Genomic DNA, 26066 nt, shown 5'->3' with positions numbered 1-26066 from the left:
CCTCTTGAAGTCCCACTGTCTGTGTCTGCCCTCGATGGCCAAGCGTTAGGTGATGGAAGAGTCACCCAAGTTACTTCTCCAGTTTTCCTCCAGTCTCAAGGTCACAAGGAAGAAATATCCCTGCACCTGATTCCTTCACCTGAGTTCCCAGTTATTCTAGGCCTTCCTTGGCTTACTCGCCACAACCCTCGCATAGACTGGGTAACAAGCCAGGTTGTGGAATGGGGCCCTGCATGCCATGCCTCTTGTCTGCTCTCTAGCTCTCCTGTGTCTCCTGCCGAGCCCCCTGATCTCACCGAGTTATCTCGAGTTCCCACAGAGTACTGGGATCTCAAGGAGGTATTCAGCAAGAGCAGGGCCGCCGTTCTTCCTCCGCACCGGGCCTACGACTGTGCCATCGACTTGCTCCCTGGGACTACCCCTCCTCGTGGCAGACTGTTTTCACTCTCTCAGCCAGAACGCAAGGCCATGGAGGAATACCTCAAAGATGCCCTGGTCTCTGGGTTTATTCGACCCTCCACTTCACCTGCTGGAGCCGGCTTCTTCTTTGTCGGCAAGAAGGATGGGGGGCTCCGACCATGTATTGATTACAGGGGCCTGAATAAGATCACTGTGCGCAACCGATATCCCCTTCCGCTGATGTCCACAGCTTTCGACCTGCTCCAAGGCGCCACCGTCTTCACCAAGTTGGACCTACGGAACGCATACCACCTCATCCGTATCCGACAGGGAGACGAGTGGAAGACTGCCTTTAACACCCCGTCTGGGCACTACGAATACCAGGTGATGCCCTTCGGACTCACCAACGCACCAGCTGTTTTTCAGGCCCTAATCAACGACGTCTTAAGGGACATGATTAACCTATACGTTTTTGTCTACCTCGACGACATCCTTATCTTTTCCAAGACCGTGCAGGAGCACCGCCACCATGTCCGCCAGGTTCTCCAGAGGCTGCTACAGAACAATCTGTTCGCCAAGGCCCAGAAATGCGAATTTCATGTTCCCGAGGTCTCCTTTCTGGGATTTATTGTACGGACAGGCCAACTCCAAATGGACCCTGCCAAGACCCTGGCCGTCCGGGATTGGCCTACTCCCAAGTCCGTTAAGGAGGTTCAGCGGTTCTTAGGATTCGCTAACTTCTACCGCAAGTTCATCAGGAACTTCAGTTCTGTGGCAGCACCCATGTCAGACCTCACCAAAGGGACAGGTGGATCTTATGGCTGGTCTCCTCAGGCAGAAAAGGCGTTCAAAGACCTCAAGGACCGCTTCTGCACGGCACCCATTCTGGTTCTCCCGGACACCTCCCAACCATTCATCGTGGAGGTGGACGCCTCGGACAGTGGTGTCGGCGCGGTGCTCTCTCAACGTTCGGAAGGAAAGCTGCACCCCTGCGCTTACTTCTCCCACCGCCTGAGTCCTGCTGAGTCCCGGTACGATGTGGGGGATCGAGAACTGCTAGCGGTCAAACTGGCCCTTGAGGAGTGGAGGCACTGGCTGGAGGGAGCACAACATCCATTCCTGGTTTGGACTGACCACAAGAACCTGGAGTACCTCCAGCAAGCCAAGAGACTGAACCCTCGACAGGCTAGGTGGGCCCTGTTTTTCAGTCGGTTTGACTTCACCCTCTCATACCGCCCCGGCTCCAAGAACACCAAACCTGACGCACTGTCCAGACTGTTCTCTGCCACTAACAGGGAGAATGAAGTCGGGCCTATTATCCCTGTGTCCCGGATTGTGGCCCCTGTCCGCTGGGGTATTGAGGAGGCTGTCCGACGAGCCCAACGCCAGGACCCCGGTCCTGGGACGGGGCCACCAGGCCTCTTGTACGTCCCACATCAAGCCCGGGCCAAGGTTCTCCAGTGGGGTCACTCTTCCCCTCTCACCGCCCACCCGGGAGCTCGGAGGACCCTGGACTTCCTGAAAAGACGCTTCTGGTGGCCTAACATGGAGAAGGAAGTAAGGTCATTTGTCCTGTCCTGTGAGGTTTGCACCAGAACCAAGAACCCACGACAGCGTCCCCAGGGTCTCCTGCATCCTCTGACCATTCCCCGGCGTCCCTGGTCCCACGTGGCAGTCGACTTTATCACGGGTCTCCCTGAGTCACAAGGTAACACGGTCATTTTGGTCTTAGTTGACAGATTCTCCAAGGCCTGCCGCTTCATACCACTGTGCAAACTCCCCTCTGCTCTTGAAACTGCGAAACTTTTGTTTAATCATGTCTTCCGAGTCTTTGGTCTTCCACAGGACATCGTCTCAGACCGAGGGCCCCAGTTCTCCTCCCGAGTGTGGCACGGGTTCTGCAAGGTCATCGGAGCCACTGCCAGCCTCTCCTCTGGGTTTCACCCACAGTCCAATGGTCAGACGGAGAGGCTCAACCAGGACCTGGAAACCACCCTGCGAGGCCTGGCTATGGATAACCCGACATCGTGGAGCACCTGGCTGCCATGGGCGGAGTACGCCCACAACACCCTGCAGTCATCGGCCACCAAGCTGTCGCCATTCCAGTGCCAATTCGGGTTCCAGCCACCTCTGTTCCCGGACCAGGAGGAGGACGCGGGGGTGCCCTCGGTCAACCAATATGTGAGACGGTGTCGCAAGACCTGGAGCAAGGTCAGGAAGACCCTCATACAGACCTCCAGAACCAACCAGACTCAGGCCAACCGCCATAGAAGACCTGCACACGCTTTCCGCCCTGGGCAGCGTGTTTGGCTGTCCACTAAGGACCTTCCACTGCGGGTGGAGAACCGCAAGCTTGCTCCTCGCTACATTGGCCCCTTCAAGGTGGTGCGCAGGGTGAACCCTGTCTCCTACCGGCTCCAGTTGCCCCGGACTCTGAGGATCAACCCCACTTTCCATGTTTCCCTGTTACGGCCCGTACTGACGTCTACGTATGCCCCTGCCCCTAGGAACCCCCCACCCCCCCGCATCTTCCAGGGGCAGACTGTGTTCACTGTGAATCGCCTGCTTGACTCCCGCCGGGTCCGCGGCGGGTTGCAATATCTGGTGGACTGGGAGGGCTATGGTCCTGAGGAGCGCTGCTGGGTTCCTGCTCGGGATGTCCTTGATAAAGAACTATGTCGGGACTTCCATTCAGCCCATCCGGATCGCCCTGGGAACGTCAGGAGACGCTCCTAGAGGGGGGGGTCCTGTTAGGACTAGGACTGTTTTGGCCTCTAGAGGCCGCTGTTATTTCCTTTTCATGTCGTGTTTATTTTGGCCTCTAGAGGCCGCCACTGTTCCTGTGTCTTGTGTTTGTGTTAATTGCCTAATTATCTTCACCTGTGTCCTTAATTAGTTTGTCTATTTATACCCCTGAGTTCAGTCCTCTTGTCACGGAGTCTTTGTGCTGTTATGTTTATCTCCAGTTTCCTTTGTACTGTGTTTTTTGATCTTCTTAGCTTTTGAATTTTTGCACTTTGCTTTTCTTTTGGATTATACTCTTTGGTTTTTTTTTGTCTTTTGTTTTGCCCTGTATATAGTGTATATAGTTTAAATAAACCTTTTGATTCTTTTTCTACTTCCGCCTCACGCCTCTGCATTTGAGTCATCCCCCTGGTGGCCTAGTGGGGGTTTGCTGGATTATCACACCAACGAACCAGGTTCGAATCCCAGCAAAACCCTAACAGAAGTGTTTTATTCCTCTTATACCACAGCAATTTGTCAACAATAATTTTTTAATGTATTAACAAACACAATGTGCTTTTTAGGGCAGCACGGTGGTGTAATAGTTTGCACTGTTTCCTCACAGCAAGAAGGTCCTAGGTTTGAGCCCAGTGGCCGGTGAGAGCCTTTCTGTGTGGAGTTTGCATGTTTTCCCCATGTCTGCGTGGGTTTCCTCTGGGTGCTCTGGTTTCCCCCACAGTCCAAAGACATGCAGGTTAGGTTAATTGGTGGCTCTAAATTGACCATAGGTGTGAATGTGGGTGTGAATGGTTGTTTGTCTCTGTGTCAGCCCTGCGATAACCTGGCAACTTGTCCAGGGTGTACCCTGCCTCTTGCCCATAGTCAGCTGGGATAGGCTCCAGCTTGCTTGTGACCCTGTAGAACAGGATAAGCAGCTCCAGATAATGGATGGATGGATGGATGGATGGATGTTCTCATATACAAGGAACTTGCTTTGGTGGTTGGTGCTTGAACAGTTAAGATAAAATAATTTTAAAATAGGCAAAAGTAGTGATATAAACAGAATAAAAATAAGAATCTAAAATATACAAATTTGAAAAATACACATATTTCAGGAGTATGTGGATGGGTTGTTTTGAAGTCCAAACTGTACAGTGTCTCCCGGAATGTGCAAAAATAGGTCACAGGGTGAAGATGAAGAAGAGTCATGACATGAATGTGCAAGAAGAAGAGAATATGTGCAGTGGGTTAAATAAATAAACAAGCTGTACAGTATGTGCCAGAATGTGCAATAAAAGTTCACAGAATGAAGATGCATGACATGACCATAAAATGTGTAAAAATCGCAGTTCAGAGTGGAAGTGCATTTATTTTACAGAATGAAAGTGTGAGTTTAGAGTCAGTGGGGGTCTATTGATGAGGCCAGCTGTAGTTGGGAACAAGCTGGCCTCATGGTTTGAGGTTCTATTTCAGTCCTTACAGACTGCCAGAGGTAGTTGATAGACTAATGGAAATCCTCATGTGCTTGTGCATTGTTTGAGAAACATGTATGTGGCAGCTGGGGCATGGTCAAGCATCGATCTGTGAATGGAGGGTGGAGTCAGGGAAGGTAAGTGGCAGAATCACTGCACCTGACGTGAATTAACCTGTGTTTGTGTGTCTCCCCCAGTGACTGTGCCCTATAAAAGGAGAGAGAGAGAGCAGAGAAAGAGAGCTCTCCCCAACCTGGACAGTTGTGCGCGTGCATGTGTGTGTGTGTGTGAGCGGGCGAAGTAAGCCGCTGAAAGGCGCAAAATAAAGTGTTTGTAAGAACTCAGTTAGTGACCTGCCATGCTTCTGTGCTCCACCCACCTTCAACTATTTCTACAGTGGTGCCAAAACCCGGGCCGAAGCACAGAAGAGAACAGCCTCATGGAGTCCTTCCCCTTCAAGGACCTGGTCCATGCCCTCGCCACGGCCCAACAGAGCCAGCACCAGGCGCTGGTTGCCCTCCAGAAGGAGCAGGAACAATGGTTCGAAGCCCTGGTGCTGGCGCAGCAGGAAGATTGCCAGCCGTTCCGGCACCTACTCGCGTCGGCGGGGTCCACCATCACCACCGCCGCGGAAACTCCCCACCTCACTCTAACGAAGATGGGTCTGCAGGACGACCCTGAAGCCTTCCCTGCTCTTTTTGAGCAGGCAGCAGAGGTGTGGGGTTGGCCGGTGGAACAGCGCGTGGTGCGCCTCCTCCCCCTGCTAATGGGCAAGGCTCAGCTGGCCGTGCTACAGCTCCCCACTGACAGCTGGCTTGTCTACGCCAACCTCCGCAGGGCCATCCTCCAATGTGTGGGGCACACCCCGGAGCAGCAACGGCAGCATTTCCGTGTGCTGCACCTGGAGGAGGTTGGCCGGCTGTTCACGTTTGGCCAGCAACTCCGGGATGCCTGCTGGCGGTAGCTGAGGGCTGACAACCACAACACCGAGGGAATCATTGACCTGGTGGTGCTGGAACAGTTCATCGCCTGACTTCTGGAAGGAACAGCGGAGTGGGTCCAGTGCCATCGCCCGGCGTCACTGGATCAGGCCATCGTGCTGGCGGAGGACCATATGATGGCTGTTCCGATGGCAGGACAGCCTGTCTCCTCTTCTCCCCTTTCTTCTCTCTCTCCCTCTGCTCCCCGTCCTCGCCCCGCTCCCCGTCCTCACCCCATTCCCCCACCACGGAGGCGGGGGCCGGCTCCACCCCAGCCGGCCTGTCACACCCACGGTGCCCTACCATTTTATACTTCCTTGTCTGTGTTTCCTCCCCCTCAGGTGAGTGATGTCCGGAACACCGGTGCAGAGGGAGAGCCTGGGCCAGTATGCTGGTGCTGCGGGGAGCCGGGGCACCTCTAGCATCAGTGCTTGGCCATGGAGGTGGGCGCAGTGGTCTGGATCCCCGACACGCCAGGGACCGCCCTCGATTGGGCCAGAGCGTATCGCATACCGGTGAATATCCAAGGGGATACGTGTCAGGCTTTGGTGGACTCCGGCTGTAATCAGACCTCAATCCACCAAAGCCTGGTGCAAGACAAGGCATTGGGGAGAGCACAATTGGTGAAGGTGTTGTGTGTGCACGGGGATGTTCACAACTACCCTTTAGTGTCGGTCCACATTCTATTTCGAGGGGAGAAATTTAGAGTAAAGGTGGTGGTTAATCCTCGCCTTACCCACTCGATAATTTTGGGGACTGATTGGTCTGGATTTAGAGTATTAATGGCACATTTAGTGAAGAGTGGGGCCTGCCATAATTTAGAGGGGGAAGGTCCCGGTGTGGCATTGGCAGGAGCAGCTGTCACAAAGCCATCTACTTCATCACTGCATCAGAGTGAGGAGCAGCAGGCTCCTCCTCCCTCTCTCAGGGAATCCCTCACGGATTTCCCGTTGGAGCAGTCACGAGATGAAAATCTGTGGCATGCGTTTGACCAAGTGAGAGTAATCAATGGTCAAATGCCACCCTGTCCTTCCCCTATTTTTCCATTGTTAAGGATAGGTTATACAGAGTGATGCAGGACACTCAGACTAAGGAACCAATAACACAGCTTTTGATCCCAAAGAGCTGCCGGGAATTTATATTCCCGGCAGCTCACTTTAATCCCATAGCCGGACACTTGGGGCAGGACAAGACACTAGCCCGAATAATGGCCTGGTTCTGTTGGCCAGGGATTCGCGGCGATGTCCGTAGGTGGTGTACGGCGTGCCGTGAATGCCAGTTAGTAAATCCCGTGGCCATTCCAAAAGTGCCTTTGCACCCTCTGCCATTAATCGAGACCCCGTTCGAAAGAATTGGGATGGATCTCGTCGGGCCATTAGATCAGTCAACACGAGGATATCGCTTTATTTTAGTTCTGGTGGACTATGCAATGTGATATCCGGAAGCAGTGCCTCTTCGCAATATTTCAGCACATAGTATCGCAGAAGCACTCTTCCGCGTCATCTCCCGAGTCAGAATCCTCAAAGAAATTCTGACTGATCAAGGCACTACATTTATGTCACACACACTGTGCAAACTGTATGGGTTACTGGGAATTAAGCCTATCCGCACCAGCATTTATCACCCACAAATGGATGGCTTAGTTGAATGGTTCAATTGCACCCTCAAGAACATAATTCAGAAATTTGTAAGCGAGGATGCATGCAACTGGGATAAATGGCTCGAGCCCCTGTTATTCGCAGTGCGAGAGGTCCCACAAGCCTTCACGGGGTTCTCTCCGTTCGAGTTATTATATGGGCATAAGCCACGTGGCATTCTCAATGTGCTGCGTGAAAATTGGGAGGAGGGATCTTCAACAAGTAAAAATGAAATTCAATACGTTATCGACCTGTGCGCCAAACTCCACACACTCACGCACCTAACCCAGGAGAATTTGCGGCAGGCCCAAGAACGTCAAGTCCGTCTGTACGACAGGGGCACGTGCCTTAGGGAATTCACACTGGGAGATAAAGTACTCATGTTGTTGCCCACGTTGAGCTCAAAATTGATCGCCAGGTGGCAAGGACCCTTTGAGGTCACACGGCAAGTCGGGGACATCGACTATGAGATGAGGCAAACGGACAGGGGTGGGGCGTTACAGATTTACCACCTCAATCTGTTAAAACTTTGGAACAAGGAGGACCCCGTGGCATTGGTGTCGGTAGTTCCAGAGAAGGCGGAGCTGGGGCCAGGGGTTCAAAAAGGAAAATTGACATTGCTCACCACTCCGGTCCCCTGTGGTGACCACCTCTCCCCGACCCTACTCACAGAGGTCGCCCAGTTGCAGACAGAATTTTCTGACATATTCTCACCCCTGCCTGGCCACACCCACCTCATAGAACACCACATTGAGATGCCCCTGGGGTAGTAGTGCGCAGCCGCCCTTACAGACTGCCCGAACACAAAAAAAGGTGGTTTGGGAAGAACTCGAGGCCATGCTCAAAATGGGCATCATCGAGGAGTCCCACAGTGACTGGAGCAGCCCGGTGGTCTTGGTTCCCAAGGCCGACGGGTCGGTCCGGTTATGTGTGGACTATAGGAAAGTCAACACGGTGTCTAAATTCGATGCGTACCCAATGCCTCGTATTGACGAGTTGCTCAATTGACTAGGCATGGCTCATTTTTATTCGACACTGGATTTGACAAAGGGATATTGGCAGATCCCCCTGACTCTGCTATCCCATGAGAAAACAGCCTTTTCCACACCGTTTGGCTTACACCAGTTCGTCACACTTACTTTTGGGCTGTTTGGGGTGCCCGCTATGTTCCAGTGGCTTATGGATAGGGTCCTCCACCCCCACACCACCTACATGGCTGCATACTTGGATGACATCATTATTTATAGTAATGACTGGCCACGGCACTTAGACCGCCTAAGGGCCGTCCTTAGGTCACTGAGGCGAGCGGGTCTCACAGCCAACCCAAAGAAGTGTGCTATTGGGCGGGTGGAAGTACGGTATCTGGGCTTCCACTTGGGCAATGGGCAGGTGCGTCCCCAAATCAATAAGACAGCAGCGATTGCGGCCTGCCCGAGGCCCAAGACCAAAAAGGGGGTGAGGCAGTTCCTGGGGCTGGCTGGCTACTATCATAGGTTTATACCTAATTATTCGGACGTCACCAGCCCACTGACTGATCTCACTAAAAAAGGGGGCACCAGATCCGGTCCAGTGGGTGGAGCAATGCCAGCGGGCTTTCTCTGAGGTAAAGGCTGCACTGTGTGGGGGGCCACTGTTACACTCCCCTGACTTTTCTCTCCCCTTTGTTTTGCAGACAGATGCTTCGGACAGAGGGCTGGGGGCTGTTCTGTCCCAGGAGGTGGAGGGGGAGGACCGTCCAGTGCTGTACATCAGCCGGAAGCTGTCAGTGCGTGAGGGCAGGTACAGCACAATAGAAAAGGAATGCCTCGCCATCAAGTGGGTGGTCCTCACCCTCCACTACTACCTGCTGGGGCGCCCTTTCACCCTCTGTTCAGACCATGCGCCCCTGCAGTGGCTCCACCGCATGAAGGATGCCAATGCGTGGATCACCCGTTGGTATCTGGCACTCCAGCCATTTAAGTTCGAGGTGGTCCACAGGCTGGGGGCTCAGATGGTTGTGGCGGATTTCCTCTCCCGTCAAGGGGGGACGGGAGTCAGCTGCAGGCCGGACGGCTCCCCGGCCTGAGTCGGGTGGTGGAAGTATGTGACAGCGGGGGCGTGGTCAAGCGTCGGTCTGTGAATGGAGGGCGGAGTCAGGGAAGGTAAGTGGCAGAATCACTGCACCTGACATGAATTAACCTGTGTTTGTGTGTCTCCCCCAGTGACTGTGCCCTATAAAAGGAGAGAGAGAGTAGAGAAAGAGAGCTCTCCCCAACCCTGACACTTGTGTGCGTGTGTGTGGGCAGGCAAAGTAAGCCGCTGAAAAGTGCAAAATAAAGTGTTTGTAAGAACTCAGTTCTGACCTGCTGTTCTTCTGTGCTCCACCCACCTTCAACTATTTCTACAATGTATAAATTCCTGTCATCATGTGACAATGACACCTTTCAGGTTTTTTGGGGTGATAAACACCATGAGATACAGTATAAATACCGATACTTGGGTCATGATGTTCTCTTTCTCATTCTTGCCTTGGTCTTGAGAATTCATTGGATTACCATTCCGAGACAAGTGTAGCCCTCTGGAGTAGCAGATTTGCCTTCACAGGCTGTCTCAGAATAATTGGATTTATCCCTCTGGATTTGGATTCTCCTTCTCAGTTTGCCGAGTATTGATTTGAGTGCCTGTGTGTTGATTGTTTCCACTTATTCATTATTTCTTTTAACGATTGTGAGTGTCCTAGCATCCACACTACTCATTGCTCATTGAGAATTTTTGTGAGTGTCCATGTGTTACTGGCTCCACTCACTAATATAATCGGCACCACTCATTGATTTGTTTAGCCTGACTTAGGCCACCTTCAGGTTACCTGACAATTTTAAGTTGAGTATCTGTGTGTTACTGGCTCCACTCATTGATTTCATTGTTTACATTTGGTTTTACCTGACAATTTTAAGTTGATTGCTGCTCTACTCACTGATAGCATTTCTCCCTCATGTGAGAATTTTATGTTTGAGTGTCCATGTGTTGATCGGCTCCACTCACAGTTGCCTGACTAGCTACTGAGCAACCCTGTTGTTGGTTCGCTCACGATTGGTGTTACAGCCATACATTTTCTAGCGGTTGTCAGTGCTTGGATTGCCTAACCTAGTGCCTGTGTTGAAGGTGGGTTCACTTGATAACTAACATTACCTACCGCTGACTGGATTGAAGGGAAGCCAAGGTACAGTAAGTAGCCTGCAAATTCTCCTCCTGTGGATAACATTAATGTTTATTGGGATTACTGAGCGACCATGTTTGACTGGCTGTGCTCTAGTATATTTCTTAATGAAATTGGCATACTGCTAAGAATACTGCTCATGGCTAGCAGTATCAATACTACTCTACAGTTGATTAACATCAGTGGTGCTATACCTGCTAACTACTCACTGCGAAATCTGAACTGAATCTACTGCATCATGAAGTCTGTCTGGTGTGTACAGTGTCATAGCATCATGGACGAGCATGATTTTTGCCCATCTTGTCTGGGCATTAACCACCTGTGCAAGGTGCTGACCAACCCGTGCCCAGCCTGTAACATGATGCCCTTGGAACTGTGCCACCTGCGCCTAGCTGGGCTAGACCCAGACTCTGATACAACTCTTGCCCCCTCAGAGGTGAGTACTGAAGGCAAGGTACTCACTCAAAAGGAAAGCTGTAGACCCGCTTAATGCTAAATCAAAGAAGAAAAATTCCTCCGCAGACATGGATCACAAAATAGCTTAGCTATCATCTAGCAATGAGTACCTACAAGCCATGTTGTCTGCTGTGCACCCAGCTCCTACTGACAGGCTACAGACTGGAGAGGGGTAGAATGTTCCACCTTCAGCCTTGTCACAACTTGGCACAGACTCATTCACTCAGTCAGACTCAGATGCTGTGTCAGTTGCTGCCTCTGAGTCCCTGTTCACTGCCAGCTTGGCCAGTGATTATGGTGAAGATAAGCCTGCTGCAGTGCATGCCCCTTCACCCCATTTGCTCAGTGGGATCAGATCTCCATAGCTCTGCATCAGCATCCAACTCTTCAGCAGCACCAATTCAAAGCACTCTTAAAGGAGTTTTGGCCCACCTTAAATTAGACATCCCAGAAGCTACACTGGGAACTTCTAATCTCTTGCGCTGTCCTGCAGCGTCTTCTGATGAGCTACTCATGCGGCAGTGTCCTGACTTCTCTGGTGTCATCACAGACAAATTTCAAATGGCTATGGCATCCAGACCTGATTGTACTATTCATGCGCTGGCAGCAATGGTGGAGCCTGATACCGTTGAGCTTGTGAGAATGCCCACAGTGGAGCCCTGCATCACTTCTCTTATCTCACCTGATGAAGCCTCGTGGCACGTCATTCGCTGCTTAAATGCAGAATGCTGCTGCACAGACAACCTCCTGGGTAGAGCTTACAGTGCTACAGCATCTCTGGGTAGAATAGGTTACTCTTTAGCTCACCTGCTGCTGATCATGCACACATCACTCATGTCCACTGCAGATGCTACAGTGAACAAGTTACTGGATGCCTCTCTTCAGTCCCTTGGTGCCATTGCCAATGAATGTGGTTGAATCCTTGGGCTATTAGTACAGGCCAGGAGGTAGGTGTGGTTAGCTCAATTCCCACTGTGATAGTCCTGGTGAAATAGCTTGAGAGCCTTGCCTTTACTTCCAGGGCAGATCTTTGGACCCATGGCTCAAGAGGCCCTTGAATGCTGCATGTTTGTCTTTGAGACTTGAAACTGTCTCATTGTCCCTCAGCCAGCCTTTAGGCACCCCATACAGGCTCCTCAATCACAGAGCTGGAAACACACCTTGCGTCATCAGGCTGCCCCCTACCATGGTCCAACCCCATGCCCTGCTGGCCAGAGACACACGCCAGACCTTGGGCAGCCATCCAGCCGACGGGAGCCACACTCCTTCAAACTGTCAGGGACTCTACTTCATCAGTGTCCCTCCAAAGATACCAGAATTGCTGCCCCATGTCACTGATTCCTTTTGGTCGATGGCAGGCTGGTTCACGAGAGCTCAACTCAACTACTGGAGAGATTAGATCCAATTGCTGGCTCCTGCTCATGTTTTCAAAGGAATAATATCTCCAGTTCTGCCATTGACCCCAACTACATGGTGCAACCCACAGTGGTCTGCAGCCTCAGACAGACACATGCTCTTCAATTAGAAATCATTGAGATCTTAAAGAAGGGCACAATAGAACACATAGATCCACAGGTTCACCCAGACAGGTTTTACTCAATCTACTACCTTGTCATGAAGAAGGATGGAGGGTTCAGGCCCATTCTGGACTTGAGGGGACTGAATTGTTACCTCAAATGCCTACCCTTTTGCATGGTCCCCTTCAAGGATGTCATGCAATCAGTTACACCTCATGCATTGTTCACTTCAGTGGACCTGAAGGACGCATACTTTCATGTGCCTATTGCCCAAGAACATCAGCGCTTCCTCAGATTTGCCTTTCAAGGGAGAGTATATTAGTATTGTATCCTCCCATTTGGCCTCTCTAGCTCTTCATGTGTCCACACATTGTGTGCATATTGCCCTTGATCCTTTGCAGTGTCAGAACAGGTGGCAATGGATACTCTCCAGAACAGGTGGCAATGGATACTCACCAACTGTTAAATCATGTGACCGCCCTGGGGGTTACCATCAATTGGGCAAAGAATTCCCTCACTTCCTCTCAATCAATGGAATTTATAGGCATGAACCTAGACTCCAGACAGATGTTGGCCTCTCTAACTCCAGCTAGACAGCTTACCATCAGAGGCACCCTTGCACTGGTTCACAAGGACCATCACTTGCCTTACTTGACCCTACTTCACCTTGCAGGTCTTCTAGTTGCAGCAACATTGGTTGTGAAACTTGGCCTCCTGCATCCACATGCTTTTCAGTGCTGGCTAAAGTGCAAAGTGGCTCTCCCCAGCACGGCATTAATATGCGCTTGTCCATATTTCACAGAATTGCATCAGGGCACTACTGCCATGGCATCAGCAGAGTCTTTTGCTGTGTGGAGTGCCACTAGGCCCCCCAGGGAGGGGTGACAACAGACACCTCTCTAAGAGGATGGGGAGAGGTCTGGAACCATCAGGGAGTACAGGGCAGCTGAGGTCCCGAATTCTGCTCACAGCACATAAATCTGCTGGAATTGATGGCTTTGTAGTTGACACTGCATCATTTCAAAGCCAACCTGAAGGGGATGCCTGTGTTTATTCGGGCCAACAACACTTCAGTGGTGTCCTTCATCAAACACCAAGGGGCACAAGGTCCAGACAGTGTCTGGCCCTGACACAGAAGCTTCTCATCTTTACAGAGAGGCACCTGCTGTCTCTCAGAGCAGCACATATCCCAGGGATCGTGAACTGCACAGCAGATGTCCTCTCTTGTGCAGGAGATTGGTGTTTCCACAAGGATGTGGTTCAGATTTTGTGGAGGACATATGGCAAAGCAGAGGTAGATCTGTTCACCACCCAGCAGTCATTACAGTGCCCATCTTAGTTTGAGGAGGTGGACGAGCCAGGGTCCCTGGGCCAGGATGCACTAGCTCATGAATGACGTAACCACCTGCTTTATGCCTTTCCTCCTCCCTCTCTCATCTGAATGACTCTCACTCGCATTCAGTTGACAGGCTGCTGAGTCCTGTTAATTGCCCCTCACTTACCATCCAGGCCAAAGTTTCCTTTGCTGCTGTCCCTGCTAGCAGCTCAACCCTGTCCTCTGACATGCAGATAGGATCTACTGTATTGTCCCAAATGCAAAGGCCCTTCTGGCATCCCCACTCAGAGAGGCTGAAATTTTGTGTATGGCCTCTGGGGCAGCATGACAGCTTAAGGATTGTTCACAAGGGGTTTGGGACACGGTTCTGAATGCCTACACCCCATCAACACACAGCATATACAACAACAGGTGGAAGCTTTTTTCTGCAAAGTGTTCAGATCAGTCTTTGGACCCACAGTCTTGTCCTGTATCTCAAGTGCTTGAATATCTTCAAAGCTTTTTGGAAGCTGGCAGGTCTCCACCCATAATAGAGGTTTATGTGCTATTGTGGCCCATCATGAGTTGGTAGATGGGATGAATTTGGGTGCTCACAGGCTGCTTACAGACTTTCTTAAAGGTGCTTTTCGGCTCTGCCCACCAAACTGTGTGAGAAGCCCACAATGGGATTTGCTGCTTGTGTTGAATGGCCTATGTGAAGCTCCCTTTGAGCCAATGGAAACTTCTGACATGAAGTGGCTATCATATAAAACTTCCTTCTTGTTGGCCATAATGTCTGCTAAACAGGTGAGTGAAACTCACACCCTGTCAGTCAGTCCTTAATGTATGTGTTAGGGCCCTGAAGATAGTTTTGTAACCTTCTGGCCTAACCCTGCCTTTCTACCTAAGGTTATGTCACCCCAGTTTATAAATACTGTAGGTGCTTTGCTTTGGCTGCATTCAACCTGGCAACTGAACCTAATCATAGGGCCTTGTGCTCTGTTCATGCATTACGGCAATATGTTTCTGTTACTTTACCCTGGCGGGCCTCAGACCAACTGTTTGTTTTGTTTGGAGGGAAAAATAATGGCTCTACTCTTTCCAAACAAAGGCTTTCCCATTTGGGTCACGGAGGCCATCTCTGCTGCTTACCAGCGGCAGGGACAGGCACCTCCTGCACTGTTGAGGGGGCACTCAACTCAGGCTATAGCAGCTTCCTGGGCAGCATTGCGTGGTGCCCCCCTGTTTGATATCTGTTTGGCTGCAACATGGTCTTTTCCCAGCACATTCACCAGGTTTTATAGTCTGAATGTGGCATCACTCCCTCTGACACACATAGATGTGCTTCCCCATCTTACCTGATTCTGAGTAAACTTCCTCATGACATAATTGGCATACTTCTTCCACTAGTCTATCAACTGCCTCTGGCGGTCTGTAAGAACTGAAATACAATGCTGATTATGTATGTAACCATGGTTCTCTGAAGGAGTAGAAGACCGCCAGAGTCTCTGGTCACTCAGAAGGGGAAGAATGACCATTGAGAATGTCATGACCTGTGTATCGGTATTTATACTGTAGCTCGCAGTGTCATGGTCATGTGATAACAGAAATTTATACATGTTTCTTGACCAATGTGCGAGCGCATGAGGATTTCCTCTCCTCTATTGACTGCCTCTGGTTACATATGTAGCTCAGGGGAAGTCATGGCCTAATGGTTAGAGAAACAGCTTTGGGACCAAAAGGTTGCTGGTTTGATTCTCCAGACTAGCAGGATTGACTTAAGTGCCCTTGAGCAAGGCTGTAGAGATGGGTAACCGTGGGAGGCAAGTCTTTGTAACCAATGAGGAGTCAGGAGAAGGATGATGTACGCAAAGGATGGTTAAATTTATTTTTAACTAATAACAGCTCCCAAAACCGTGCAGCATATTTACAGTGAACCAAAAAAAAACTGAAAATAAATAATGACACGATGGTCAAAAAAAAAAGGCAAAAAATAATACTGGAAATAAAGCTAGCTAACTACAGCAATAGCGAATACAAAATCACTCAGACACTGAGTTAACAAGGCCTACCACTCACAGGTCCGCACTCATCGCTGGCCTCCCTAGACTGACTCAGGTAACTCTTTTAACAGAGTTCAAGTACTCATTCCCCCAATGGATCATACCACTGTTACAAATTACATGGGGGGTAAACTGACAGTGGAGCACTGAAATAGGCAAAAGAAAATAAATACAACAAAATACTGAAATACAAATCAAATGTGCTAGCATAGAAACCAATAGTACATGTACTAAAATCATAATCAAACCATAGATAAGCTTGAAACACAAGATAACACAAATTGGAACATACCATAATTAAGTATGCGCAGCACTCGTGCATGCCTGAACGCGCCTAACCTGAGAACACCAGTATATCAACTCGACAGTGAGCGTGCGGACTCTTTTACAAAAGTGAGGAAACGCTACGGCACTGGTAAGTTGGTTATCACACATTTTATAGACATTAGCAAGCTCTTATAGCTTTAAAACATGTTGAATACACTGGCAAGAAAGTTTACACGCAAGAATAATTAAATAAACATATCACGGCTACAGTGTCTCTGGAATGTTTATGTCAGCATGTCGCAGAGTTTAAGACATGTAAAATGTTCGACAGCAAACTTAACCATATGCACCCAAGTTAAGATAATACTGCACACGAAACACAACATATAAACAGTGTAAACTCACGCAACATTCCGCTGTAATGTCTTTATCAGCTAGTAATCCACGAGACAGTTTGAATGGGGAGAAAGCGTCCTGAAAGTTCAAGGCAAGCGCCATGAGAACTTACGTGATGACGTGGTGGCCAGCCACGGCATCACAAAGGCACCTAACCCCCAACCGCTCCGGCAAGAGTGGTGGCGTACCTTGTGTCTGATTAGCCAAAGAAAAACTGATGATGTGATGATCAGTTTGGGCATTGAACCCGACCAACTGATGTAGCTCATGTAACTCAGGATTTGAGTGGAATTACCAAATTAACCTAAATTATTATTATTTACACTGGGAATCAAAGGTAGGTTCGGCTCTTAAAGTGAATTGGCTATGACCACTTGTTTTGTGTGTGTGTGTGTGTGTGTGTGTGTGTATATATATATATATATATACACACACACACACACACACACACAACTAGTGATATAAGAAATAACAGCAATGTTTATTAAATGTTCCACACCAGAACTGTGAATCACATATGGAGAATAGACAGAATAACCAATTTACCCCTCCCCCTCCAATAGTCAGTCAACGTGGAAAAAAAAATCAATCCAGTCTATGCGCTCAATGACAGCTTCCAGTTCCTCTGTATGTATTGCAAAGGGGGAAAAAATCTTCGTACATACTTTGTATTGTTGAATAATAGGCCTATTTTGAACGACTACCCAGGCAGTATATAAGTAACAGTTGAGAGCTCATAAATCTTATCTGTCTCCATAAAGGGAATGCATCAAGTCTACCAGCTGAGGCGGGTTGATGGGCACCCGTTGCAGTCACATTCCTGAGAAGTCAGAACCTGGCTTGACATCAAACCTCTTTCTTGCTCTCCTTCTCTCAACAGCGGCAGAAAATGCACAAAAAAACCAAAACAAAAAAGCAATTGGAGACTCTCAAAGTTTATCCAAAAAAAAAAAAAGCGGAAATGGCAATTCTCAGCAAAACAAAGGCTTCTGGCCGCTATCACCTACTAATAACAATAGACGAAATAAACTCTTTCAAGCATTAAATGATCATTTACACTGTCTTTATCACTTCACTTTCTGCAACTTATAATGATTATCTCTGATGAAGGAAAAAAATTCACTCATCTCTATCTGGATGAAACAGGGTGGCTCGGCCAACAAACATGAGATTGCGCCATCGAGGGGAATGAGGAATTACAACACTTTTGGCTCTGTACATTTTAGGTGGGCTACACATACATAACCAGCGTTTTGGTTTTAATGGACTGCAACCTCCTACCAGAGAGAAGTGACTCAAAAAGTTTATGTCCGGGATGCAATGGGTCAGCCACAATCCTTTCTGCTCTCCTCGGGGTCTTTTTACTGCTATCCTCAGGGACATGTGCAGGTGCTGAACAGATGGAAGGTTGCAGTCAGTTATCCTCTCGGCATAGCGAATGATGTGCTGCAGTTTGCCCTTGTCCCTGGCAGTGGCAGCAGCATACCAGACAGTGATGGAGGAGGTGAGGATGGACTCAATCATGGCGGTGTAAAAGTGCACCATTATAGGTGGGTTGCATCTGATGTCACATCCGCCTCCTTAGATATGCAAGACATGAAGTGGTGGTCAGCTAAGCTCACTGTTCACAAAGTGTTATTATCACAGGGGTGCCTTGCTAGTCATTAAAATCCCCTACACTTGCATTGTTTTGGGCTGTTTGAATCGAACAATCTGTGAAACTGATAAAAGTTTCTTCCCGGTTCCCTATGAAGAGATAAAGGATGAAAAAGCAAAGGATTTTACCAAAGGACCACAAGAAACGTGGCTCTTGAACCTTTCAATGTGATGGAATGGAGCTGAATTGAAAAACACTCGAGTTTGCAGTGATGACTTCATAAAAGGTTTGTAAATTCCTCTGATTTATTTTGTTTGGATTCGCAAATCACATTTCTCACCATTTTCCGTTATTTTGTGATGTTTTGAAGTTCAGGATATGCTTCAGTCAGATGTGTTTTTGTTTACTGTTTGATCATGGTCACCTTATTGTAAACTATGTTTTCACTTTATTTATCAGGATGTTTTAACAATCTTTACAAGGATCATGATGTAGATTGGGCTCCTACACTGAACTAGATAGATAAGATAATCGAGATAATCCACGTAAATACAAAAGCAGAGCTCATGAGTTAACAGTACAAAACTACTTCCCCAGCCATATACGGTAGTTACAATGAGCCGTGATAACTTATCTGTCCTGTTTCACCAATACCCAAGTCTTTAAAGGTGTTTCTGTGGATCTTTGTGAGTGATTTACCTGGAAAGAAGAGCAGGGAGGGGAAAATAGTGTTGCCTACATAGATGTTGGAATGTACCTTCTTACTGCATTTTCTCTGTTTTAATTTAAAAAAACCTTCCCATTTGCTGGAAGAGAAGAGCAGGGAGGATTGAGAATCAAGCAGCTGTGGTTTGTTTACACTTGATACTAAAACTTGTAACGTCCACCATAAAGACGCATACAAAAAGCCCAAAAATGCCTATGTACCTGGCCATAAACGATACAGGATTTATCTTGTAGTGTCTTGTTACCCCAGATCTTTACTCAGCCACATATAAAAAGTCGTACACCTCCATGCTCTTCCAAGTTTTCATGTGTTTGGTCATGTAGAATGATGTCTGCAGCACCAGGTAGTTTGAGATGTCAGGGAACTCAACAGATGGATAATTTTCCAACTCTTAGGAAAAACCCTTCTTTGTTAACATGCAAGGATCTATCCCATTGCAAAGAGCAACTTTCTAAAGGTATCTTAATCATGCATTGGCCTCTAAACTGCGAAAATAGTCAGAGACAGTTTCACTAGCTCTTCGCATAACAGCAACCAAATTGGTTTGTCTGATGACCACTTCATTCACCGGAAATAAACTCGCAAGCAAAAGTCACGAGACTAAATACAACTGTGGCAATGAGGGTGTGGTGACGCATCGGCTGCGAATGGCAAAGAGTCAGGTTGAACCAGTAGGTAATGTGTGATGAAGTGCACCTGTGTCTAATACTGGCTGTCTATTAACATGCGTCTCTGTATGTTTCAGACAGCCAGGATCAAGAAAGTGAGCTGTGTCACCCTGTTGAGTGTGTGTGTGTGTGTGTGTGTCTACTGTGCAATAATCATGAAAGTCACTGAAAAGTGATGATAAAATTCAAGTGCATCTTGAATTACAGCGCCTGCTTCCAGTTCCTCATTGTCCACTCACACAAAGTTGTAACAATGGTGCTGAAACCCGGGACTGAGAAATGAACACTGCCAAGGAATCCAAATCAATCAGACAGCATCTGAAGCAGGCCATCCTACAGCAGGCCGGCCATGGCCCAGAAGAGCATCACCAACACTTCCGCTTGCTGGCATACAGCGAAGTGGGCCAGCCATTGGTGTTCGCACAACAGCTGCAGGACACTTAATGAGAGTGGCTGCTGGCAGGTGAGTGCATTGTCAAGATCATCATTAATTGAGTGACACTGGAGCAGTTTGTCACCCAACTGCCAAGTGACACATCAACATGGATCTGGTGTCACCAAGTGGTGTTGCTGGAGGAGGCAGTCCGGCTGGCCGAGAACCATCTGACTGCGTTTCAGGGAGCAGATGCTCCCACAACTTCTTGTTCTCTCTCCCTCACTTTGACTTTCTCCCCCTCCCTCTGCCCCTCTCTCTCTCTCCTCACCCCTCCCCTACCCCAGCCCCGCAGAAACAGGGGCCAAGTCCCTCGAAACCCACTCCTCACACTCGTGTCTGTCATGTTTCTTCTCTCCCTTCTCCTTCTATGTCTGTGCCTCTGTTAATCCCCCCTCCCCCCTCTCCACAGGTGGACTCATCCATGCCCACCAGAACTGGGAGTGAGCCTGGGCAAGTCTGTCAGTGTGGAGGGAAGGTGGGGAATCAGTGCTTCTCCAAGGAGGCAGGGCTAGTGATTCATGTTTCTGATGCACCACAGGCTTCCCCTGATCGAGCAGGAGTGGACAGAATCATTATGAGTATTCAAGGGGTACACATCAGGCTTTGGTGGATTCTGGTTGGAATCAGACCTCCATGCAACATAGTCTGATTCAGTGTGGGCCACTGGGAAATGCGCGATTGGTGAAGGTCAAATGTGTGCATGGGGACAGTCACAAATATCCTCTAATGCCTATTCACTTTCTGTGAGAAAAACAGTGTGGAGACGGCAGTTAGTCTGAGCCTCACCCACCCACTGATCCTGGGAACAGATTGGCTAGAGTTTAAAACATTAATAAGGCAGTTAGTAGTGGGTGGGTCCTGCAGTAGTATGTCACAGGGGAATCCCGGTGCAACGTTAGCTGGGGAGCCGGTACCAGGGCCGTCTGCATCAGCTCTGCATCATGATGACATGGAGAGTGGGGAGGGCTGTCCTCTCTCTCTGGGGAATCCCTGAGGGGATTTCTCATTGGAGCAGATGCATAATGAGTCTCTGAGACATGCTTTTGACTAAGTAAATGTAATTGATGGCCAAATCCTCCAACCTAATGTTACACTTTCCTTCCTGTATTTTTGTATTATTAAGGATAGGTGGAGTGTGGCTTGTCGAGAATGCCAGCTGGTAAATCCAGCGGCCACACCAAAAATGCCATTGCCAGGGGTGATAGCGTTCCGGTGCGCCGCGCCGGATTTCCGGCACGCCGTGGCTGGGGGAAAAAAAAAAATCTAGTTCGCCCATTGTCCTGTGTCATTCTGAGATGCGCAGATAGACAGTAAGGGGAATTCTCCCTTTACTGTCTATCTGCGCATCTCAGAATGACACAGGACAATGGGCGAACTAGATTTTTTTTTTTTCCCCAGCCACGGCGCGCCGGAAATCCGGCGCGGCGCGCCGGAACGCTATCACCCCTGCATTGCACTCATTACCATTAATGGAGATCCTTTTTGAAAGAATTGGCATGGATATCATCAGGCCATTAGATCAATTTGCATGCAGGTATCACTTTGTGTTAGTCATAATGGATTATGCAATGCAATACCCAGAAGCAGTGCCTCTTTGCAATTTCTCAGCCTGCAGTGTTGCAGAGGTGCTCTTCTGCATAATCTCCTGAGTCAGGATTCTGAAAGAAATCCTGACTGATCAAGGCAATACTTTAATGTCATGCACACTGCATGAACTGTACAAATTACTGGGGATTAAATTGATTTGTACTAGTGTTTATCATCAGCAAATGGATGGGCTGGTTGAATGATTTAACTGAGCACTTAAAACCATGATTTATAAGTTCACTCATGGGGATGTTAAGAACTGGTACAGGTGGCTAGACCCTCTGTTGTTTGCAGTGCATGAGTTCACACAAGCCTCCACTGGGTTTTTCCCATTTGAATCATTGCCTTGCCTTGTATGGGTGCAAGCCCTGTGGTGTCTTAGACATCATTAGAGAAAATTGGGAGGAGGGGCCTTCTCAAAGCAAAAAATGAAATTCAATATGTTCTTGACCTGGGAGCAGAAATCCATGCATTGAGTCACATAACCCAGGAGAATTTGCTATAGGCCCAAGAACATCAAACTCACCTGTACAACAGAGGGGCACAGATAAGGGAATTTGCACTGGGAGATAAAGTCTTCATTTCACTGCCCACCTCAAACTCAAAATTGCCATGTGGCAAGGGCCCTTTGAGATCACATGGTGAATTGGGGAGGTTGACTATGAGGTCAAATATCCAGATAGAGGTGACACACATCAAATTTATCACCTCAATCTCCTGAAACTGTGGAGAGAGGAGGTTCCTGTGGCTCTGGTGAAGATAATTCTGGAGAGGGTGGAGCTGGGACTGGAGGTAAGTCTAAAAAGTGCAGCCCAATTCACCCCTGTGGAGACCACCTCTCACCATCCCAGAGAGCACAGCTTATTAGGTTGCAGGAGGAATTCCGCAATGTGTTCTCGCCCCTCCCTGGTCACATAGACCTCATAGAACACCACATTAAGACTCCCCCAGGGGTGGTGGTGTGCAGCCGCCCGTATCGGCTCCCCGATCACAAGAAAAATGTGGTTTGGGAAGAACTCCAGGCTATGCTTAAGATGGGAGTAATTGAGGAGTCACACAGCAACTGGAGCTGCCCGGTGGTCTTGGTTCCCAAGACCGATGGGTTGGGCCAGTTCTGTGTGAACTATAGAAAAGTCAACATGGTCTCTAAATTTGACACATATCCGATGCTTCGCATTGATAAACTGCTTGATTGGTTAGGCGCAGCTCACTTTTACTCAACACTGGATTTACAAAGGGATATTAGCAGATCCCCTTGACTCCATTATCCTGCGAGAAAACAGCTTTTTCCACTCCGTTTGGTTTACACCAATTTGTCACCCTTCCTTCTGGGTTATTTTGGGTCCCACAACGTTTCAGCATCTCATGGACCAAATTCTCTGTTCCCACAATGCATAAGATGGCAGCACGTGCACACGCTGTGGTTTCTCTCTCTCCCGACAAAATGATGTTTTCATGTTCTTTGTCCTGTGGATCGCAGTGTTTTTGTACGTCTTTGTCTTGTCTACACATCTTGAAACGCACAAACAGCCATGAGTTCCTGCTCGACGTTGGAAGAACCACATTTTTAGAGCTAAACTCTGAACACAGAGAAGAGCTACGAGTCTGTGGTCTACTCAGGAGGTCGGCACCATCACCGACCCCCACTCCTTCATCTCGCCCACAGTGGAAGTGCCACAAGCAGCGCGAGAGGAAGCAGAAGAGGGGTAAGCATGGAGGTATCTGAACTAGGTTAGCGGCTAGCCAACACAAGCCCACCATTCCCACCATGGTACTGACTAACTGTGGCAGTGGGGGCATGGTCAAGCACCGGTCTGTGACAGGAGGACGGAGTCAGGGAAGGTAAGTGGCAGAATCACTACACCTGATGGCAATTAACCTGTGTTTGTGTGTCTTCCCAGTGACCGCGCCCTATTTAAGGAGGGAGAGCGAGAGCAGAGGAGAGCTTCCCTAGCCGAGACGCTAGTGTGTATGTCTCTGTATGTTCCCAAAATATTGTTAGACTGAAAAGTATGGCAATAAAGCCTTTTGTTACACCTGATCTCTGTCCTGCTGCCCTCTGTGCTCCATCCACACGTTTGAACCGGCTACAGTGGTGCCGAAACCTGGGACCAGAGTGGAGCACCAACCGATCAGCCCCATGGAGTCCTCCCCGTTCGCCAACCTGGTCCACGCCCTCGCCATGGCCCAGCAAAGCCAGCACCAGGCGCTTGTCACACTCCAGAAGGAACAAGAGCACCGCTTCGAAGCCCTGGTGGTGGCCCAGCAGGAAGACCGCGAGGCGTTCCGGCACCTCCTCGCGTCAGCGGGGTCCACCAGCGCTCCGGCCGCGGGCCCGTCTCTCCTCACCGTTACCAAGATGGGCCCGCAGGATGACCCCGAGGTGTTCATCATGCTATTTGAACAGGTTGCAGAAGCCTCGGGGTGGCCGATGGAGCAGCGCGCGGCGCGCCTCCTCCCCCTGCTAACGGGAGAGGCACAGCTGGCCGCGCTACAGCTCCCCGCCGACCACCGGCTGGCCTACGCGGACCTCCACCAGGCCGTCCTCCAGCACGTGGGGCGCACACCAGAGCAGCAGCGCCAGCGCTTCCGCGCTCTGCGCTTGGAGGAGGTCGGCCGGCCGGCCGTTCGCGTTCGGCCAGCAGCTCCGGGACGCCTGCTGGCGGTGGCTGAGGGCCGACGATTGCGACGCCGAGGGGATCATCGACCAGGTGGTGCTGGAACAGTTCATCACCCGCTTACCAGCAGGAACCACAGAGTGGGTCCAGTGCCACCGCCCGGCGTCGCTGGATCAGGCAGTCGAGCTGGCAGAGGATCATCTGGCGGCTGTTCCAGCGGCAGGACAGCAGACGACGTCTACTCTTCTCTCCTCTTCTCTCTCTCTCTCTCTCTCTCTCTCCCCCTCCTTCTGTGTCCCGTCCTCGCCCCATTCCCCCACCATGGAGACGGGGGCCGGCACCACCCCAGCCGGCCCGCCGCACCTGCGGTGCCCTCCTGTTTCTCCCTTCTGTGTCTGTCTCCCCCCCCCCCCAGGTGAGTGAGCCCCAGAACACCGGTGCAGAGGGAAAGCCCGGGCCGGTTTGCTGGCGCTGCGGGGAGCCGGGCCACCTTCAACAACAGTGCACGGCAATGGAAGTGGGCGAGGTGGTTCGGATCCCCATTGCGCCAGAGGCCGCCTTCGATCGGGCCGGAGCGTATCGCGTACCGGTGAGTATCCAAGGGGCTACATATCAGGCGTTGGTGGATTCGGGTTGTAATCAGACCTCAATTCGCCAAAGCCTGGTGCAAAATGAGGCATTGGGGGGAGCACAGGGGGTGAAGGTGTTGTGTGTGCACGGGGATGTTCACAGCTACCCTTTGGTGTCAGTCCACATTTTTTTTCAGAGGGGAAAAATCTATAGTGAAGGCGGCGGTTAATTCTCGCCTTACCCACTCTTTAATTTTGGGGACTGATTAGCCGGGATTTCGGGGGTTAATGACACGCCTAGTAAAGAGTGGGTCCTGCCATTTGACAGGGGGAGGTCCCGGTGTCGCTTTGGCGGGAGCAGCTGTCACAGAGCCGTCTACATCATCTCCGCATCAGAGTGAGGAGCCGCCGGCTCCTCCTCTCTCTCTTGGGGAATCCCTTGCGGATTTCCCATTAGAACAATCGCGAGACGAGACTCTGCGACATGCGTTTGACCAAGTGAGAGTAATCGATGGTCAAACGCTCCAGCCGAACGCCACCCCGTCCTTCCCCTACTTCGCAATTATGAAGGATAGGTTATACCGAGTGATGCAGGACACTCAAACTAAAAAGCGAGTCACGCAACTTTTAATTCCAAAGAGTCGCCGGGAATTTATATTCCAGGCGGCTCACTTTAATCCCATGGCTGGACACTTAGGGCAGGATAAAACACTAGCCCGAATAATGGCCCGATTCTATTGGCCAGGGATTCGCGGCGATGTTCATAGGTGGTGTACAGCATGCCGCGAATGCCAATTAGTAAATCCAGCGGCCATTCCAAAAAGCACCTTTGCGCCCTCTTCCATTGATTGAGACCCCGTTTGAGAGAATTGGGATGGATCTTGTCAGGCCATTAGATCGGTCAGCACGAGGGTACCGCTTTATATTAGTTCTGGTGGACTATGCAACGCGATACCCGGAAGCAGTGCCTCTGCGCAATATCTCAGCATGCAGTATTGCAGAGGCACTCTTCCGCGTCATCTCCCAAGTAGGAATCCCGAAAGAGATTCTGACTGATCAAGGCACTACATTTATGTCATGGACACTGCGCAAACTGTATGGGTTATTGGGGATTAAGCCGATCCGCACCAGTGTGTATCACCCACAAACGGACGGTTTAGTAGAACGGTTCAATCGCACCCTCAAAAATATCATTAAAAAATTCGTAAGTGAGGTCGCACGTAATTGGGATAAGTGGCTCGAACCCTTGTTGTTCTCAGTGCGAGAGGTTCCCCAAGCCTCCACGGGGTTCTCCCCATTTGAATTATTATATGGGCGTAAGCCGCGCAGAATCCTAGACATGCTGTGGGAAAATTGGGAGGAGGGACCTTCACAAAGCAAGAACAAAATTCAATACGTTATGGACCTGCGCGCAAAACTCCACACGCTCACCCACCTAACCC

At 49.8% G+C, this 26066-nt stretch overlaps 1 protein-coding gene and 1 long non-coding RNA gene across 4 annotated transcripts in view; one reads left to right on the top strand and one right to left on the bottom strand.

Annotated features, from left to right (window-relative positions):
• The window catches only part of LOC132896571 (tubulin alpha-1A chain-like), a 56055-nt gene extending 39557 nt beyond the window's left edge, over positions 1–16498 (bottom strand). The window contains exon 1 of the mRNA XM_060937507.1: positions 16432–16498. The gene's annotated coding sequence lies outside the window, so the exon portion shown is untranslated. The remainder of the gene's footprint in view (positions 1–16431) is intronic.
• Positions 16124–26066, top strand: part of LOC132896572 (uncharacterized) — a 32115-nt gene continuing 22172 nt past the window's right edge. For all 3 annotated transcript variants that reach the window (XR_009656091.1, XR_009656089.1, XR_009656092.1), the window contains exons 1-3: positions 16124–16174; positions 17184–17972; positions 18177–18305. This is a non-coding gene — a long non-coding RNA (uncharacterized LOC132896572). The remainder of the gene's footprint in view (positions 16175–17183; positions 17973–18176; positions 18306–26066) is intronic.

This window comes from Neoarius graeffei, chromosome 13, assembly GCF_027579695.1.
Source record: "Neoarius graeffei isolate fNeoGra1 chromosome 13, fNeoGra1.pri, whole genome shotgun sequence".
Taxonomy (NCBI): Eukaryota; Metazoa; Chordata; class Actinopteri; order Siluriformes; family Ariidae; genus Neoarius; species Neoarius graeffei.
The sequence above is the reverse complement of the archived record's forward strand: the minus strand, read 5'-3'. Positions and strand labels throughout refer to the sequence as shown.